This window comes from Diadema antillarum, unplaced genomic scaffold (assembly GCF_040938485.1).
Source record: "Diadema antillarum isolate AM-2024a unplaced genomic scaffold, OU_Dant_1.0 scf00000009, whole genome shotgun sequence".
In the NCBI taxonomy this organism is placed as follows: domain Eukaryota; kingdom Metazoa; phylum Echinodermata; class Echinoidea; order Diadematoida; family Diadematidae; genus Diadema; species Diadema antillarum.
The window spans coordinates 1,915,522-1,935,773 of NW_027270898.1; the positions used below are offsets into that span (position 1 = coordinate 1,915,522).

Genomic DNA, 20,252 nt, shown 5'->3' on the forward strand with positions numbered 1-20,252 from the left:
AATGATTTCCTATAGAGGGAGTTTTCATTTTAATGTAATTCCTTTTATTGTAAAAAGGCAACAAAGTTTAATATAATTATTTCAAAATCATATTAAAGAGCACATTCATTCATCAATGGGTCTTACGAGCTTAACGATTTGACTTGTGTTTTGTATTTATTAGACTATTATTATACATATACACAGAATAAAAAAGGTAACAGAGTATAGACGGGTAACAGATTATAGATAGGTATGATGCTATATGCAGGGTTTGAGTTAAATTAAAATCAACTATGTTGGCTTTTTTATGTTGGGGATGGGGGGGACGTTTTTGATTTGTTCGTGTGTAATTGTGTAATTAGTAGTTTTATGCAGTAAATGATTTGTAAATATAACTGGACCCTCCTGAAAAACAGTAAGCCGTGTTGGCAATATTTACTGAGTGAGGCTTATCCAGCCGCTCTTAACATTGTATTATTTTTATATTTGTATATGCTTGATTGATTGTGATGGAAATAAATAAACAAACAAACAACAAACATACACGTAGCTTGCAGCAACAAACCATGTCCTGAATATGAAGAGAGAAAATGGATAATGGGTTAGCCTTTATGAGAGCGACCAATATCAACAATGTTGGCCATGTGGAAGGTTATGGACCACAAAAGGTCAGAAGAAACCCTAAACACGAACCTGCAGTTGTGCTGGCTGTCCTGTTAGTTTGAATACTTTCCTTGACAGATCTCAACCATTCAGTGACTGTCAGTGAGACATTCATTGGACCTTCATGATAACACTCAAAGTTGGAAAAAGTGCAATTTGTCATTATTGTCTTTAAATTTCATTTGCTCAGCCATGCATGATATTTGTTAACATAATTGGGTATCAATGGAAAGAGAAAGAATTCTTCTTTCCTTGATCACAATTAACATTGTGCTCTCCATAGCAGACAATTACTGTACGAGCTGAAATTTTCGTGAATTTCGCGAATCGCCTTTGAACCATGAAAATAACAACACACGAAAATAACAACGCGCAAATAACTAAGTTCAGCTATCCCTCACAACCACGAAATTAACAAGTTGCAAAAATGTCCTCCAAGTAGCTATTTGCGAAAATATCTGTACGCGAAAATTTCATCTCGTATATACAGTATGAAATAGTGATTACCTTGTTCTTTTTAGACACACTGTAGGCCTATGTGATATGTGCATTTGAGATACGGAAGACAAATGAAGTTCAAGTTCATGTTCAATACTGCAAAAAACAGGAAAACATTTGCTGGATAGATGATTACTGTATACCGGTTTAGGTATTGAATAGATAGATAGATATAAACAGATATAGATAGATAGATACAGATAGAAAGATAGATAGATAGATAGATAGATAGATAGATAGATAGATAGATAGATAGATAGATAGATATATTGATTGATAGATAGATAGATAGATAGATAGATAGATAGATAGATGGGTAAATAGATATAGGTAGATAGATATAGATAGATTAATAGATATATAGATAAATAGATAATTAGATAGAAAGATATAGATAGATAGACAGATAGATATGTATAAATGGATAGATAGACAGACAGATAGATAGATAGATGGATAGATAGATAGATAGATAGATAGATATGTATACCAATAAGATAGAGGCCTATTTAGGTAGAATTAGTTAGTGTAGATTGATTGATAAACAAAGATAGATACTTGTACATGTCTTACTTTTTTTCAGTGAATATGCAAAACAGTGGCTATGCAAATAAACATACATTTTATTCAATTCAACTGTATGAGTGAACCAGTATTTTGTGATCATTGCAGGGCATAAGAAGTTGGAGACGGGTAGTCGGATCGATTGGGTGTAACTAGTATCCGCAATCCGGGTGCCAAGCATTGTTTCCAATGATGATACACACGCTCTCCGATCCCCACGACACACACACTCAGCGACCGTACATCCATATACCATGGCGTTGTACTTTCTCAATCTACGCGAAGTTAGTAACCGATTGGCAACGCTGCTCTGAACCTCCATGTTTCGTGCTGAACCCGGGCTAAACGTACGTATAGAATACCCCTTTAGTCTAATATATCGTCCGAGATATTAAGTTAGAAAATGTATCATGCACCTGGCCGGAGTAAGATTGGTTATTTAGGACATTATGTCCTTGTTTTGAGAAGTAATTGAGTGGTATTTATCGTGTGTAAAAAGGCCGTGGGCCGTTGAATGTGTTGTTGTCGTAGACCCATGCGGACAAAATGAGGTGTGTAGATGAGGATATAGACTGAACGTTAATCATGGGCCTGTACAGTTGTAGCATTAAATTTAGTGTAGACCTAGGCCCTGTTAAATTACCTTTCACAGTCGTCTTTATCGGACAGTGATATCACAGACATGTCAGCCGTTTGCCTGCTGTGGTCCAGTGTGTGCAATGGAGACTGTATTAGATTCTACAGTGAAAAATAAACTCTTTTTACTTTGCCAAGCAATGGCACTGCCACAGCCACACCCAAAAATATAAAAAGTTCCTTGTAACAATGTAAAGTTTAACTAATGAATGTAACTTAGTAAGTAGATCTACTGTACGCTATAGTATTGTTTTTACCTATAATTTTACTCGGTAGTTAGATTTACCAGCATGTACATGTACATGTAGGCAATATCTTACAGCACGTGAAAAAAAAAATGCAGGTTGATTTATACAAAGAATGCATCAACTGATCAAAGTCAAAGATGTAGATCTAATTCATTGTCACCAATGCCTAATGGTCACTGTGACTACTATATTCTGCTGCCTTCTGTAAAACTTGTGCATCCTTGACACACTGAGATGATGTTGAATACTGACACACATGCACACTGCATGTGTAGAACTGCTCTATGCCATCATCATGGGCATGGCACTACAAAAGTGGATATTTCTGAGCTGCGTGACTAATATTTCACGCTTGACCGGGTAAGAAGAGTTTTGTGTGTTTTTAATTCCGCGGGATCAAGACATCATCCACTGGAACACACAGCAAGCAAAAATATTTGCATGCTTTTATTTTCGCACTATTTTCTGGTTGCGCAAAATGTGTGAAAATTTAAACACCATGAAAATTTCCACTTTTACAGTATCAGACCCGCCAAGTGCAATCATATTCACATGTGAATCTGGTGTTGTGTAGTATTTTAGATATTTGCTAAAAATTGTCAGCATGACTGGGTGCTATGCTACAATGTACATGTAAGGGTACAAACATCAGACAATAGTGAGAGTGGATCACTATCGTTAGGGGCGCGATCAGGGCTCTGAATTATGGTTGACATCGGATCGTGACTGGTTGTCATTCAAAGGTCTCAGATTAAAAGACTGAGCTAAGCCTCTGTTTGAAAAAAAAAAAAAGTTTCTGTAGATAAATCTTCATAACTCCTCTTGTTTGCATAGAATGTCCCTCTTCAAGATTAGGGCTTCCCTAAATGCGCTGTCAAAAACTTTAGTTTTTATCTTTTTTTGACACTTTTAAGCACACCATTAGAAAATAGCTCAAAAGCAGCATGATGTGGAAATAAAATGTCATAAATGATATTCGTCCAGCTAGAGTTCAATACTAGATCTGCTCATAGATGCGGCTGTGTGCGTGTGCCACGGTAGCACGTGACGTCATGCATAAATAATCATATAAGGAAAATAAAGTGTAATAAGGAAAATTTTGACATACAATTTTATCTTTTCTCTTTGCATTTAATGAAGAAAGAAAGAGGACACTTGACTTGCTCTGTACAACATTGCACTTCTTACAAAAAGAAGATTGAATAATACTACCCTTCACGTACACTGTATATCAGTAAACAAATTGTGGGATTGAATGTATTATACTTTTTATAAAAATGAAATTTTGTGAAATTCTCTTAATATTGTCCATGCATGTGTCACAAACTGTTGTAGTCTTCCCATCCAATGATGACGGCTCCTAACCCAAATTTTGAAAATTGATACGTGTAAGTCTTGAATGGATTTTGCGATATTCGATCATGGTTGCTGCATAATGTTTTAGAATCAATTACAAATCAAGCCATGTGTAGCTCAGCGGTGTCCATCCATCTTCTATGCAAGAGTGAGTCACATGCAGCTTGTTGGGAAATACATGTACATACTGTACTACTGCTAGGGCGCGATCCATCATCATGTAGCATTCTACCTGCCCACTTGTGAACAGGGAGGGTGCTTCAGGAATAAAACTCATGTAGTGTGCTACCATCAAAACTATTCTACACTTTTGATGTCATAATACTCCCAAACTCCCAAACTTGTCATCCTGGCAAGCAAACTGCATTGAGGCCAGACAAGTTTCTTGATAGACCCTTTTGATATTTTGTACATTGTAAGCAAATTCCAAATTGTGGAAGGGCAATTCCACAGTTTAGGAGGACATGAAATCGATAAAAGAAATGTGCCCCTTTATTTTAATTTTTGATTTAGGTATCAACTAATGCCATTGATGTTCAGGAATAATAGCGGTCTTTCAAATTTAGTATACAAATGATGCACAGGATAGAGTGCGTTAGTGTAGGCGTATAGTGCACTCGAGGGTATTTACAATTGTGAAACATGCACGAGGCGAAGCCGAGTGCATGTTGCACTACATTGTAAATACCGAGAGTGAGCTACGCCTCCACTAACGCCACGAAATAATCCTGTGCATCATTTGTTTTATAAAATGGGTCGAAAATTCGAAAACTAACAGCATTTTTCAGCGTTTTTCACGTACCTTTGTGGGTCAAGACGTCCGAAGATGTTCGTCCCAAACATTTACGCACGTCGCACTCGGAAATCCCGCACATACAGTATAAGTATGATGGGGGGTTGGGTTTCCGGACACTTAAGTTCCCGCAGGAAAACTTACTTATTTTACATAGAATATGCACCCTTTACCTTAAAGACTTGATATAGACTCCTCATATAGGCCTGCTAGACAACATACTCTGAAAACGGCGTGAGAATTAACCTGCTAAATCGTTGGATTTGCCCTTCAAAGTGACTCCATGTAGGCGTCCGGTCCCACAACGCTTGGTCTACTGTACTGTACAAAGTGTATGTATACGTACGCCACACATGTTATGCACAAGGGAAGAAAGGCCGGCCGGCCGGCAGCCCGAACTAGAAGTTGTTTACAGGATTGACAGCGCGTATGCATGCAATTCAAAGGAGCCGCCGCGCGCACAGACGATCGGCAATAGGATTTAACACGCAGTGCAATGGGACTGAGGAACCAAAGCACATGTGACTCATTTCAGCGCTTCCTATTGGCTACATTCTTGAACCCATTTTATAATAGATTTTATTTTTACTTTTCATTGATTTTGTGAGATCTTGAACCATCATTTGAAATGTACACGTGGGACTGGGGACAATTAAATTCACTTGAATACAAATTACAGTGGGTTCCTCCAAATTTTGCTAAAGGGAAAAAGATGAATAAATTTTCTGAAGTATTCCAGAGGTCATGTGATATTCTATCAAAATATTACAAAAGGGTGAAATGACATGCTGAATTACTCTGCACAAATGTAACGTTGCTATTAACAGTAACCTTACTAACCACACTTTAGGGGTCTAGCTGGAAAATTAGCAGTCAAAATGCTAAAAAAAATTTGCGGGAACATTTGTCATGATGCATAGATTGAAATTAATGCAACACTTTGTAGTAACTGACATTTTTGCACACTTTTTGTCACAAGATATTTATTTTTCGTCAAATCCTTTTTTTTTTTTTTTGGTAACATTACTCACCAACCCTTTAAGTTGCCATGACAACTCTAATATTTGTTGAATTGTATTCATTCTCTTCTATTATCATAAACTTAGGAAGGATGAAGATATTTTCAACATAATTTTGACTTGAGCTGTATAAATGGTGATTCAGTAGTAAGAATAGAAATGTAAATTTGCTTAAATATAACGTTAAGTACTATTCTAAACCATGGAAGTGCCCAGAAGATGAATGTCAAGCCCTTCTGAGAATTATATTTTACCTTTAAAGCCATCGTATGATCACCCATGGAGTTTCTCAGTCTCTACCATCAACTTCATAAGCAGTTTGGAAGAATCCCTGTCAATCCAAAAAATTACCAGCAGACCATCGCCAAGGTTCATGTGTTGAATCTGTGTGTTCATTTTGCCTTTGCAAGGCCACAGTACTCTCAATATGACAATGTGTAGTCATAAATGGCTTTCTTGTAAACTTCTTTTAAAAAAATCAACATCTTCATGTTAGACTTGCAATTCTCTGGATAGTCATAGATCATATTACATGCCATTACAATTTACATGTATGTTTAAAGTATGATGATATAAAAGTGAGCTACACTTCTTGCTTATGACTACAGATTATATTTCTGCATTGTATTGTACATGTACAATGTACAAATCCACCTACATACATTGCACTTGTATAATGTAGGCCAATAGTTTTGATTGATTTGTGGAAAGGGGGATTTTTTTTTATTGTATTCTAGTCTGATCGCTTTGATTGATCGTAGTATCTGAAGTACCATCATGCCGCACCCCGGGGTACTGTCATACCTCGGATTATGGCATTGTGTAGCGCCATCTTGTGTTCGTAAGATGTATATGTACAGTTACACATTCCCATTTGTGGTGGCCAAATTGTAGCTGGCGGGTATAATGATCCCAAAGCCAATTTAGCCCTGTTTATATGACTGTTTAAAACGTAATTAATGCAATAATAATGATAATAATGATAGTAATAACACTTTGCAATATCTTTCTTTTTAACGTGTTTATTACAATTTAGAACAGTATTTCAGGATTAGATCATGTTATAAGCCATGAACATGTCCCATGATTGCTTATTTTATATCTTCCATGGAGTGGTAATACATTGTGCGGTGTTGCTGTTTGAGTGTAACACTGAGAGCACTTGTGTAGTGTGTGATGAGCACTCATGTTGTACAGTGATGATGCTGCTGCACTGCTGAGCTCATTGTTTAAAAAAAAGAAAAAAAAGTTTGAAGTACCTAATCCTAAGGCACCAAATAGTACTGTCACCCCTTTTTGTGGTAACCCAGGTTATGATATCCCTTCCCCTAAAATATAGTAATTCAAGAAACTGGCAGATTTTTATTTGGTACCCCAGGGTACCAAAAAAAGAAATTTGCCATTTTGTTGAATTATCATTATTATCATTCTTTTTTGGGGGAGGGGGGGGGGGGGGAGGGATATTATAACCTCCCCAAAAATATATGGTAATTCAACAAAGTGACAGATTTCTGTTTGGTACCCCGGGGTACCAAAAGTCGCATCATGTGTAGGTTATGTAATGTCTTTACGTACAACTAACATGACCGATGGGGTATGATGGGGGGGGGGGGGGGGCAAGAGATCAATGGTAGAGTCAGTCAAAGCTTTGCCATGATAAGTGCATGGAATATTCATTCATACTCTGATTCATGCATAATATAAGCAATGAGCATTCACATGTCAGAGAGTGTAAAAATACTGTGTATGTAATATTGATGAAGATGCTCTTTGAACATAAAAACCTAAATTTGACATTTCAGCAGTTCATTTAATATCGTACCAAAAGACAGACACACACACACACACACACACACACACACACACAGAGGATTCCTTTGTAAAGAAGTATACTGTAGTACAGCTTGTTCTTTGTTCTGTATCAGAGGATCAGAATATGTGAGATTTCTTTAAATAGCTCCACTGAATTTGATGTGTACATTATATTCAGTGTACACAAGTATGACAAGCGAGTTTCGTTCTTCAGTCTTCCTGCTACACTGTGCATGTACATCAGTGTAATTCGTTTTACAGCTTTGTTAGAGCAGAGGGGGCTTGCAGCTGTGACCAAGAATGTTTTCACACGAGCCAAGAAACGTATTGCCTGCATATTGCAATGCTGAATTACAATTATGCTATTAGAATAATCATCTATACACAGGAACTGAAAAAGGTGTCAGGGATTCTGCAGTTTCACTGAGAGGTGGAGTGACTTCTTTCTTGGTACCCATCAATTACTCTTGAACAGAGCTCCGGACTCGATACGAGCGGCAGATTTGAATTTTTTTTTTTGCTGTTTGGCTGAATTCAGTAGGACTGGTAGTAGTAGCAGTATAATTATATACGAGGGGTCTCTGACTCTACTGATACAAGTGGTATTACTTCTTGTGTTCATCCTGTCTTTCGTGAAGAGGAAGGTACTAAAAAGGCTTCTTCCATTGACAAAATGTTCATACACACCTGATGGTACCAAATATCAGGCTCGGCCTCCTGCGAGGCCTTATATGCTATTACATCACAGCTGCATAGCTTCACATGCAGTGCGTGCATTTGAGGGGCGTGGTTTTTTTTGGTGTTTTTTTTAAAACAAAAATAGTTGAAACGTGGAAAAAAAAGAACAATTTGGGGGTCAAATGAATGTTTTGTGCCATCATTCTGGGTGAATTGTCATTTGAAAAAGAAAAAAAAAATGAATTTGGACCGTCCTTAGAATTGCGCACTTCAGTTTAGCCTTCATGATTCTAGTTTGCATACACATGGCCAAAATTGTCTTCAGAATGATGATTCTAATGAAGCATCGCTATAAATCATCATTCAAATGGTGAATTCTCTGCCCGTGTGAAAACGGTCGAAGATTTTCCTCGCTTTCCATAGGCATGAAAAGACTGAATGATGTGAAAATCAGATGGCAGGTTAGAACGGGGATGGGGGTGGATCGATGAGGGTGGGGAAGATGTTGAATGGGTGGAGATGTCTGGAGATCCTGCATGAAATGACCCAAGGAAGCGCAGTACGCATTTTACAACTACAGCTCATGGTCTGGTGCCAGATATGTTGTGCCTTTTACACTAGCAGGAGCATAGCAAGCATATCCAGTAAGTTTCTACAGTGTGTCTTGAACAGAGAAGGAAGTTATCACGTACACATGTAACATTGGCTGGTATTTTGGCAATTATGAGCTTCTTTGCTGTTGGGAGCTGGTCTGTGTGCATCTCTTTGGCAGTGGTAAAGTATTGTTTCTGCAGGCAGTAATGAGTCATCTGTTGTATGGTTTGTTTTGTACTCAGTGTGTGCAGACATAGGCAATTCCAAGTACCACAAAATGGAGAGAGAGAATATTTTGTCTGGCTCAACTGTTAAGTGTTATTGTGTTGATTGTATAGAAAACAAGATGTTTGCAACCTGTGGTGTACATGTGCACATTATCACAGTCATCGTGATGGGATTGGAAGTGCATTGAACTATGAATCATTGTTCAGTACAACACTGTAGAGAGAAAGACAATTTTGTTGATTTTGTCACGAAGAGGAGATACAAAATTATTGACTATATTGAGCTGTTGTCTTGACACACATTGTAGTTCACTTGTATGCATGTACATGTACAACTACTGTACAATTGTACCAGGTACATGTATCTATGTGAATGCTGCTCTTCATTGCAGAGAAAATGGGTCACTCAGTGTTAAAATTTTATGAGGATATCCCATAGTGTCCAGCAGGCCATGCCAGTGAATTCTGGATATGGACCTCACCAAATCTGTCAATGAGTAATCATATACTTGTACATACACACTGTATACTCTAAAAGCTGTTATTTTCACTGTACATGTAAATGAGGAGGTCACAGACATTTTCACGAGATGCTTTTTTGTGTGTGTGATTTGACACAGAGGCCATTTTAAGTGCCCTAATGCCTCTCCGTTTGCGGTATTTTCGCTTGTTGCCACTTGATGAATTTATGGCCCAACAGTGATTCACAAAATTCATGAAAATTAAACCCTTGCGAAAATAATAGCTTTTACAGTGCTCTCAGAGACCCAAAGTTACATGTAGGTATGAAGATGTGACTCTCTAAAATGGACCATATCTCAGTCACGACAATTTCCAACTGGTACACATGTATACAATTTCAACAGGATGTCCATTAATCCCACAATGCACTACAAAATGTTGCTTTGTTTTTATGTGTGTTTTCATCCAAGGAAGTAACATGGTGCTAGCATCGAGCTGTCGTGATTCCACCAAATGAGTCGTGTGTTATCAACTCTCTCTCTCTCTCTCTGAGTAGAAACCTGGAAGTCATGGGCCAGCTTAATATCCTGTGTGTGTGTGCGAAGGTCACGGTCGTGCTCAGTTTCTACCTCGAGCGTGCCAGTCACTTGCCAGAAGTCGGTTATCGTGTAATCATGACATCGGCAGTGTTACCTTACGTGAAGTGTTGGCGCATTGCTGCACTTCCTTGGAAATTGAGTGGCATTTAGTTTGTGGTCTGGCACTGTGTTAACGATGTTGTACTATGTTTGAGTCAAACGAATCGCTCCATTACACCCTTCAAAGGAGCTTCCTCTATGCAGTTTTCATGAGCATCAGTAAAACTTTGCAAGGATGTATATTGATAACTTGTAAATTAGATGAAGAAGAGCTTGTGGTTATGGGTGATCCCTAGGTGATAAATCATTCTTTTAGCTTTTGACATGGAAGTTGGTTTCTGTGCTTTGCTGTGAAACATGTGATACTGAGGTACATATCTGGCGAGAAGTAACGCAAAAGTTGGCATGTGGTGGAAAATTCTTGACAATTAGCCAAATTGGGTACAATTTTTTCTTTTGACAGTTCAAATAGAATTCACTTAAACACAATAGGGGCTTTGATCAGTAAGAAAATGATATCAAAGAAACACACACAAAACATGTCCACTGAAACAGTGAATTTTATTTTCTTTTGCAAGTATTTTTTTTTAAGGAAACAAGAATCAAAACTCTTACATGTTTGTGTTTGTTTTTTTCTTCATTGCTGTTTTGCAATGTATGCATGACTAAGAACAGAAAGGGGGTGGGGATGTACAGGCTCCACCTGTTGGCTTCATCTAGGATAAATCCGGGAGTGTGTTATATTAATGACTTCCTGTACAAAAGGCTGAAATGTCACTCTGCTATGTAATCCATTTTATATGTACAATACCATGCCTCCTGTGGTAAAGTCTATAATATGCAGTACGGTAATCAGGAATTTGTAGTTTCACATTAGAGTGAACAAGTATCGGTATTATTCAAATTTATTTATATACGTCGATGTAGGGTAATTTGTCAATCAGTTTGCAGTAGTACCGGTATTGTTCACTGTTTGACCACTTGATTTGTACACAGTTGTTGCTGCCTGTAGATCAGGAAATGAATTGTTTTGAAATTGGATCTCAAGGCTTCATACTCCACTTGTGCCTATTTATGATACACACTACAGACACACAGTGGGTCAGTGTTATTAGATATCAAAGGGAAGTGACCCTCCAAGGTACACGTTGTACAATTGTATATACTTTCCATATATGCCCATCATGTGCAGTATACCCGGGCAGGAGGTCATTCTGCCTAATAAAAGATGCTTGTAGCTACATTGGCAGACTCCGTAAAAACATTTAAACAGAATCTCAAGTTGAGAATACGTTCCCATCTTGTTTTGGTTGAATGTTTGTTAGATCTGTTTGTATATTCCTATTTCTCCCTTTTCCTTTTAACTGTAATACTGTAAAACCAGAAATGTTTGTGTACATTTTCATTTTGTCAATTTCGTGAGAGCCAAAATTCGTGAAATTGAAATGCACGTGAAAGTTCTTGTTTGCAATCTGTGCATTGAATGAAAGTTGCAATTTATGAAGGTTTCATGCCGCGAAAAAGGCCGTCAGCTCAATTTCGTAAAAATCTCATGCCAGGAATATATCTTGTTTTACAGTACAGCGCTGTATGTATACACGTTGTAACTGTATGCAATTTGCTTTACATCTCCCTCTGGCCCTGAGGATAGGTCACCAGATCGATGGTGCACTACAATGCTGTATTTATTATAATTGCTATTAATTACATCATATATTTTTTGTCAAAAAGAGAAAACTTATCTTGGTAGTATTTACTAATATCAACGAGTGCTACAAAAAAAAAAAATGTGTCATTTGTCCTGAATGTACATTGTAGCACTGAAAAGGCAACATTTGACATATTTAAACCATATATGTATGAATACTTTAATGTTATTCTCTTTCTGGGCTTTGCATGTATGCTAAATACCATTGAATTTTGTTGTTGTTGTTGTATTGTGATTATTGAACATACATTGTATATGATGAATCACTGTTCCATTTTGTGTTACATTTACTATCTTTCATAGTGTTACGATTTCCTGACCCACTCCAGAAGACTATCTTCCACGCACATCTAGAAGAGCAGAGGGATTTCTCCCACAGACATCAGGAGGTGATTGATTGCTGTCGTTGCAGACTTGAACTAAAAGGTAAATTAAAGAATTTAGTCAACATGTAAATGGTGCACAAGTCTGAGTTGCATCAGTACGAATTGTGTGCATGAGGAACCTATTGACTTCTTATACCCACGTGGCTTTACCACGTGGGTGTAGACTAGTTACTGCGTGCACAATAAGCCTACCGACACACAAAAAGACATGTAGTATGTGCATTATCTGTTTTATAGAACAGTGGACAAATTTTATCTGAAATCCATTGTTTAAAATCGTGTATGCAACAATAAATAATACTGATGCCTGGCAAATCTATTTGACGCCTTTCTTTTTGGCTTGCCATAGATATATGGCTAGCCGTACCATTCATCCAGTAAATAAGTTTAGCTAGCCAATTGCCATCTCTTGCTAGGTGCGCAAACTTTTGCTACAAGTACGCGATATGCATGTTTTCCGTGGCTTCCATCAGAGATTGTAATGATTTGATGTTGAACATGTGGCTGGTAAACTTAACACACAGCTCGTAACCAATGAGATTTGCAGAATTTTCTCGGCCTGTTCGTTATTACACCTTCAACGTAAGTTTTGACCCATGTGGACCAATAATATGTAGTGTTGTCATAAGGAAATGAGTCAGTTCTGCAGACACAACTGGGTTTGGCTCTTGCAACACAGCATTTGGTTGTTGTTTAACATGTATTGGCTTCATTAAAAAAAAAAAAATTTTCAGCTTACCTATTCTAGGCGAATGGCTCAAGTGAGCTGTTGTGATCGTTCAGCATCCATCGTGCTGTGTCTGTCATCTTGTCATGCATAAACTATTTCATATTTTCATTTTCTTCTTGAAAGCTGGTGGCTGGATTTTGACCAAGCTTGGCAAAAGTCCTTTAATAGTGGGGAAAGGAGATTGTATTGTCACTATTGCAAATGGTGGTGCCCCAGGGTAGGGGGTTAGGGTTAGGGTTCAAATATCCCAACTGAGCCAATGTTCATGATCATTGACATTTTAGTCTTTTTGCATGTACATATTCATATTGACTGTTCAAGAACTAGTCTGTAAGGATACATTGTGTAACTTAAACTCCACAATTTCCTAACTTACTTAATTCTTATCCAATTTTGATTTAAAAAAAAAAAAAATCTTTTCAGACTAACTTTCAACTGGTCTAATACCCCTTTGAGAATGTGAAGTGTTTCTGTTGAGTGCATATGAAAAAGTACATACTTTTTTTGGTAACTATTCAAGGGGGGGGGGGAGTGCTGGTTTTATTTTGTTTTTTCATCATGAGCCATTTGCACAAGCAGGAAAAAAGTATGAGATTTTGGAAAACATTGTGAGGTAGCTGTACCAATTGCCACCCAAAACATCAGAAAAATTGCAATCGGGATTGTTTTTGTGAAGTTTGTGTGAAGTTTGCTGAATCATTTTGCACAGTTTTACAAGACTAGAACATGCAGGGAAATATTAGAGACAAAAAATAGAAGAAAATCTGGAGATATGGGGTAATTAGTGATTGCAGCATAAAGGCAGTAGCAACAATGCAAGAACTTTAATAGACCCGAACAGCATATTAAGCCCAAGCTGAAAAGCATTGTTAGCATTGATCCAGTCAGACACATGAGAAGAATTGAGAAGATATACAGTTTCCCTGTGAGATATTGTACTTGTAACTATGGGCTTACAGTTCCAAATTCTGACCAATGGAAAGAGAATGCATTGACCTTTGTAACGTACATGTACAGTCATTAGCATATTAAAAACTACAAGTGAATGTGAAATGGAGGAAGTTTAAAACTGTCTGGTAGTTGAGATATTGATTGCCAGTGAAATACGAGACGACCATGATGTTATCTTAATAGCCTTTAAACAGAAAAAAAAAATCAGGATGTAGAATAGTGTAGTGGCAGTGACATCATACTCCTGTTGTTGTTGTTGTTTTGTTTGGTATGTGTGTGCATGTGTGTGTGTGTGTGTGTGTGTGTGTGTGTGTGTGTGTGTGTGCGTGTGCTTGAAGGTAGGTAGCTCCTGCCACTCAAAAGGCAGCGTAGGAGTTGTAGGTACACCAAGGCAAGAGCTGCAAAGTTGTTGGCTACCGGGAGAGAGGAAGCCCTATATAGTTAACACATGCACCATTACCACTCAGCACACACACGACAAGACAGGCTGTCTATTTCCCCTGGACTTCCTGTGTGGCTAAACACAGGGAGAGCGTGTGCAGTAGTGCTAGGCAGTGGCGAAACCCTCAACCAGTCCTATGTGCCCACGCGTTTCACACAAGTAGCAAGAGGAGTTTATTACAGGAATTATCCGTTTGCACTTTCTACGTATATCTGGGAGATTCCTTTTTTTTTATTCCTTCTTCTTCGTTCCAGTTTTGATTTTTTTTTACTTTTCGTGGACTTTTGGACGACGCGTAGTGAAGGGGCTTGTGAAGCCTGCTGCTGTGAACTTGAACTCAATCTCCGTAATTAATTGGTTTTTAGTGCCATGAGTTATCAGGGGTATTATGATTGTACGTCAAGAGATTGGTAAGTCTTTCTAAATGACTGCGTGTATGTGTGTGTGTGTGTTGTGTTTTTTTTTTTGCATGTGATTTTTTTTTGTTCTTCATGTGTGTGCATAAAGCATGTGTGTTTTGCAGCATAGAAAAATCAATGTTTGCTTGATAGTATAAAATGGTTTATAATTGAGAGTTTTCAGTGTGTAATTCACATCAGTGTGAAAACAGCGATTCAGCCTGTTGGCTGCTACACGTATGTTTTACTGTAAACTTTATCAATAAACTATCTCAACAGTAGCAATAGTAAAAAAAAAAAAAAGTCTAGTTTGCTAGTATAGCCTTACCATATTAAGCTGAGCTATTTTCTTTTCAATGGATATTGTAGTTCCTATTCCCTGTCAGCTGAGCGGGTTGTAGGAAGTTTTGACGTAATTGTTCCTTTCCTGTCCTGTCCTGGAAGTGAAACTACACTCTGTGGTCAAGGTGTTGTCAGTAGATGATAAATATTGAGATGAAACAAACACACCCGTAGACGTTTCTGTGAAGTGTCTCTAAACCATTGATGGTACGTGTCTCTGAGTGATGACATCATTCATTGCCTCATCTAATTTGCATGTGTGCATTTTTTTTTCAATGAATATCTCTGTTTTGTAAAAATGTGCATACATGTAATCAATGTAATGAATTTGTTTAAAAAAATTGTACTGTATGCCACTGTAGTACACAGTCATTCAAACCATCATAAATTGTTTTCTGTGCAGTTGTATGTTATTTTGAGTATGGTACAATAATGAGTCAAGCAGCATCCTTTAGGCCCTTGTGTAAATGCACGACATTATTAGGACAAATACTGTATATATGCTAAATATTTCGCAAGGTTTTTATGTTCGCGAATTTTGCGAGTCAGATGCTAGTCACAAAATTAAAGACACACAAAAATATTGACTCTGATCCCCATGTGGATGTGACGTACGCGTGTACATTTCTCCGTTCAGTACAAGACTCCATGATCGCAAGTTTAACCACTCACGAAATCGTCGGGAATTCCCGATTCGTGAAAATTTAGACTCGCGAAATATATGGCGTATACAGTATATGAATTTAAAGGGACAGTTTATGGTGATACTGCTTCTTCACAGAGCAAATGCTGTAATTGCAGGTAAATATGAGTGTCTTTGGGGTTTGTGTGTGTGTACAGCCCAGCTTTATGAGTATTAATGGGAAAGTAATCATATCAGGAGTCCTGTTACCTGTGCCATTGTTAAGCTGGTTCATATTTCCTGTCATAAGACTTCCTCTGTTTTTAGTGTGTTTTCTTTGGTTCTTCTCATTTCCCCAAATTAGCAGCCTGGCTATTTGCTGATGGCTGCATTATTTGTAGCACGTATGTATTCTGGTGTGGATACATGATAAATACTGTAGTACAGTACGTACAATTGAGGGGGTCGGTGCAATATAGTGCTAACCCACACAATAGTCATTTTTAGATAATTGCTGTTGAATGTTTGGAAAGTCCATACATTGTACATTAATTAAACATGAATGCATGCATTTTTTACCATCTTATTGGTTGAATTCAAATATGATATTTTCACGGAGGTTAGAGTGAAGGATAAGGATTATGAAAATGCATGTAACTCAATTTTGACAAGAGTGTGGGTTAGCACTATATTGCACCGACCCCCTCAATTGTGTGAATGTAAAGTAGTGAACTTAGTACAACAAAACGTATAAAGTAAAACAAAATTAAACAACTTAAAACAAGATTTTCCCCAAATCTCTGAAAGCCATACACTGTATGCATACATGTACATACACATTGCACATATGCACAACTTATGGTGTTTGCAAAATACCAATTTACATGCATGAGCCCCACATTTTAGATTCTTTTTTGTTGTTTTTTGTGTAAAAGAAATATAGCAACAAGTGCAATAAGTAAAGTTCTGTTATTCCCATGGAAATTTGATATTTTCTACTTTATTTAGCCACAATAGTACCTAGGGAAACAGTCCATTTATAAATTTCCAATATTAAAGCAGAATTTTTATTGATTACTTGTAGTTTTAGAAACTTTTGCAAGAATTCAGGGGCCCGTCTTATAAAGCCTTCAAATCAATCACAAGTCCCCAAATCAATCGCAACTTGCATTGGAGCACACACAAAACTTGTGATTGATTTCTATCGCAAGTCTTTATAAGACAGGCCCCAGATATGACTCGAGCACTACATATGTACAGTATACGTACATGTTTTTCTTTGAGGTCAAACTACAGGCTGTAGGTTTTGGCATTAGTAATTCTGGGGAAAACAATTCAAGATATTTAATGCACAAGGTCAGGGAAGATGGTTTTCCCCCACGGATGGTGTCGATAGATCCTGTGATTAAAGTCCACCATTGATGTGCGGGGGTTGAGGTACATAAATCTTGTGATTCAGCAAGAAAGCTAGTATGTCAGCGTATCATGACTGGTCCGCACACTCCTTAAGCTGCTTGTAGGTGCTTTCACATTTGAATTTAATGCGGTGGAATAAAATACCATTATAGTAATTTGTAGGCACTATTCTCGTAGAGAAGATGTAATTGTACCATGGCTGTGGTACACTGTAAATAATACAAAAGTACCTTATGTAGAAGGGGTCACAAAATTCTGCAATCTTTATTGTCGTGAGTTGTGTGGCGATTTTTATTAGCCGCACATTGCCTCACTGACTATAGCCACTGTAAACATGTTATCGTGCACTTGTTGCAAGAGTGTTCCCTAATCTCAAAAAACACATTGTCATTACCACTGCATTGCCATGTACCCATTTGTACAGTGGGTCCAAGGATGTGGGTGCACCGGTTGCACTGTAGGTGCTACACAGGATGTGAACCATGGGTCTTGACTGAGAGCCAAAGGCCTTATCCTCTGTTCTACTGTAGTGCTTCCACAAAATGAATATGTGACCTATGTAGCGACATCGCTTTCATGCCTCTTCTCCTCTCTTTGTCTTCCACTGACCGCGCCCTCGACCCCGCCCTTTCCCCCTCCCCGTCCCCCTCCCCGTCCCCCTCCCCCTCCCCCTCCCCCTCCCCTTCCCCTTCCCCCTCCCCTTCCCCTTCCCCCTCCCCTTCCCCCTCCCTTTCCCCCTCCCCCTCCCCTTCCCCCTCCCCTTCTCCCTCCCCTTCTCCCTCCTCTTCTCCCTCCCCTTCCCCCTCCCCTTCTCCCTCCTCTTCTCCCTCCCCTTCCCCCTCCCCTTCCCCCTCCCCTTCTCCTTCCCCTTCCCCCTCTCCTTCCCCCTCTCCTTCCCCCTCCCCTTCCCCCTCCCCTTCCCCCTCTCCCTCCCCTTCCCCCTCCCCCTCCCCTTCCCCCTCCCCTTCCCCCTCCCCTTCCCCCTCCCCTTCCCCCTCCCCTTCCCCCTCCCCTTCCCCCTCCCCTTCCCCCTCCCCCTCCCCTTCGCCCTCACCCTCCCCTTCCCCTTCCCCCTTCCCTTCCCCCTCCCCTTCCCCCTCCCCCTCCCCATCCCCCTCTCCTTCCCCCTCCCCCTCCCCCTCCCCTTCCCCCTCCCCTTCCCCCTCCCCATCCCCCTCCCCATCCCCCTCCCCATCCCCCTCCCCCTCCCCCTCCCCTTCCCTTCCCTCCCCCCTCCCACCCCACATCCAGGCAGAGCAAGATGTCCTCGCACCAGAACATGCGCAAGGTAGTGGAGCAGCTGAAGATGGAGGCCGACGTGAAGCCGATGCTGGTGTCCCAGGCAGCCCAGAGCCTGCGGGACTACTGCGAGAAGCACCACTCCAGCGACATGCTCCTCACGGGGATGTCACCCACCGGGGAGAACCCCTACAAGGACAAGGGCAAGTGCCTACTGCTCTAGTCGCATCCCAGGATGGTCAGCCGCTGAAAAAAAAAAAAAAAAAAAAAAAAACATACTTTCACTTCCCTTCTAGTGTCTCATCTTCTCTCTGTCTCTCGCCTGTCTCTTCTTCTATATCTATCTCATGTATTCTCTTCGCTTGTTTCCTTCCCACAATTTCTCCTTTTTTCCAAAAAAAGTTTTTGTTAGTTTTTTTCTTTACCGTAACTGCCGGACTATATTGTGATAATCTTCTGCTATGCTTGAAATTTCTTTCGGAGTTGCTCTTGCACGAGCACTGTATTGTCGCTGTGTCTTGCAAGCTGAGCTGTACGTGGAAGGAAAAAGTGTGGTTGTGCCTGTCGTAAAAGGTTTTCTGCACAAGATGCGTTCACATTGATAGGGAGGAGTTCAGAATTCTTCAGATGTCAGTCCTGTTGATTGATCATGTCTGATTCCATTGAAAGGTGTCATTTCTCCGTGCGTCGTGTCGGATCTGTACCACTTGCGAATTTGACTGATGCATTTACACAAATGCAAATAGCAAACCATGTGTCGAACAAATACTGTACCCGCTATACATTCTGCGTGGAAAGTATTTCCTACTGCTGACCATGTGTGATGATCAGCATGCCAGGCTGCCAATTTGATGAGCATAATGAGCAATAACAGCAATCCTTTGCACTCCTGGCTGCTGCCACAGAATAAAAATCAGTCATAATTCTGATTCTTTCTGAAATGTCTAGAAAAGCTTGAGGTTGTGTTATCTCCTTTTTGAAGTGAAATGACAAATAGGAAATCTCTTTTCTTGGTTTTGGCTCTTTGTATGGGATTATGGATGCGTCATATGCATAGTACATCGTCGCTGGGGTGACGAGACCTTGTATCTGCAATTTTGGTGAAAATGACTTTTTTGGATTAATGGTCAGTTAAATCAGTTAAGTGATGTCCTGTCCAAATCCTAGATGTCTTACCCCAAATATGAAGCCACCACAACATGTCAAAGGAATGTCTATCCCATTGGATACAGTGCTTTGGCTGCCATCTTTTTTTGCTCTCCTGAACATGTAACATTTTGTAGATACGAGGTCTTGTCGCCCCAGCGACGGCATGTATGTTAAGCTCGCAAGATGTCAGTACAATGTATTGCTTGTTTAGTCCACCTCCAAAATCATTTGCAAGTCCATTTCTTGTCATTTTTTTTCTCTCACTCTTCCATGTAGTATTTATTTTAAGCCTTTCTAGAGAGGCTGTAATATATCCTATTTACTCTTTAAGTTTGACCTTATTTACCCTGTCTACTTACTTGACTTTACCACCTAATGTACTCACATGGTGTTCTGAGAATTTTGTTGACTTTTTTGTACATAAAACATATGTATTGCAAGCTAGGTTTTTCTCTTTTTTTCTGTATGCAAGAATTCTGAACAGTATGAAACATGCTGTGATAATTTACTTCAAAACAATATAATTTTTATACTTTCACTTGGTATTTGTAACAACGTACAGTATATGTTAATATTCCTTCCCCCTACAGATTAATTACTATGAAATATTACATTTGAGAATAGTTAATCACACACTCTGTTCAATAAATCAGCCTGTGATAACAAATTACTTTTAAGAGTTTATACTCCATTGTAGAA

General features: G+C 39.1%; 1 long non-coding RNA gene across 2 annotated transcripts; it reads left to right on the plus strand.

Moving 5' to 3' along the window:
• The first annotated feature begins 1,995 nt into the window (after nucleotides 1–1,995).
• LOC139719287 (uncharacterized) lies at nucleotides 1,996–19,460 on the plus strand. Of its 2 annotated transcripts, none has more exons than XR_011710093.1 (3): nucleotides 1,996–2,054; nucleotides 12,182–12,304; nucleotides 18,417–19,460. It is a non-coding gene; the product is annotated as an uncharacterized lncRNA (long non-coding RNA). The 2 variants fall into 2 exon arrangements; XR_011710094.1 differs by having other exon boundaries at nucleotides 1,998–2,054; nucleotides 12,208–12,304.
• The last annotated feature ends 792 nt before the right edge of the window (nucleotides 19,461–20,252 follow it).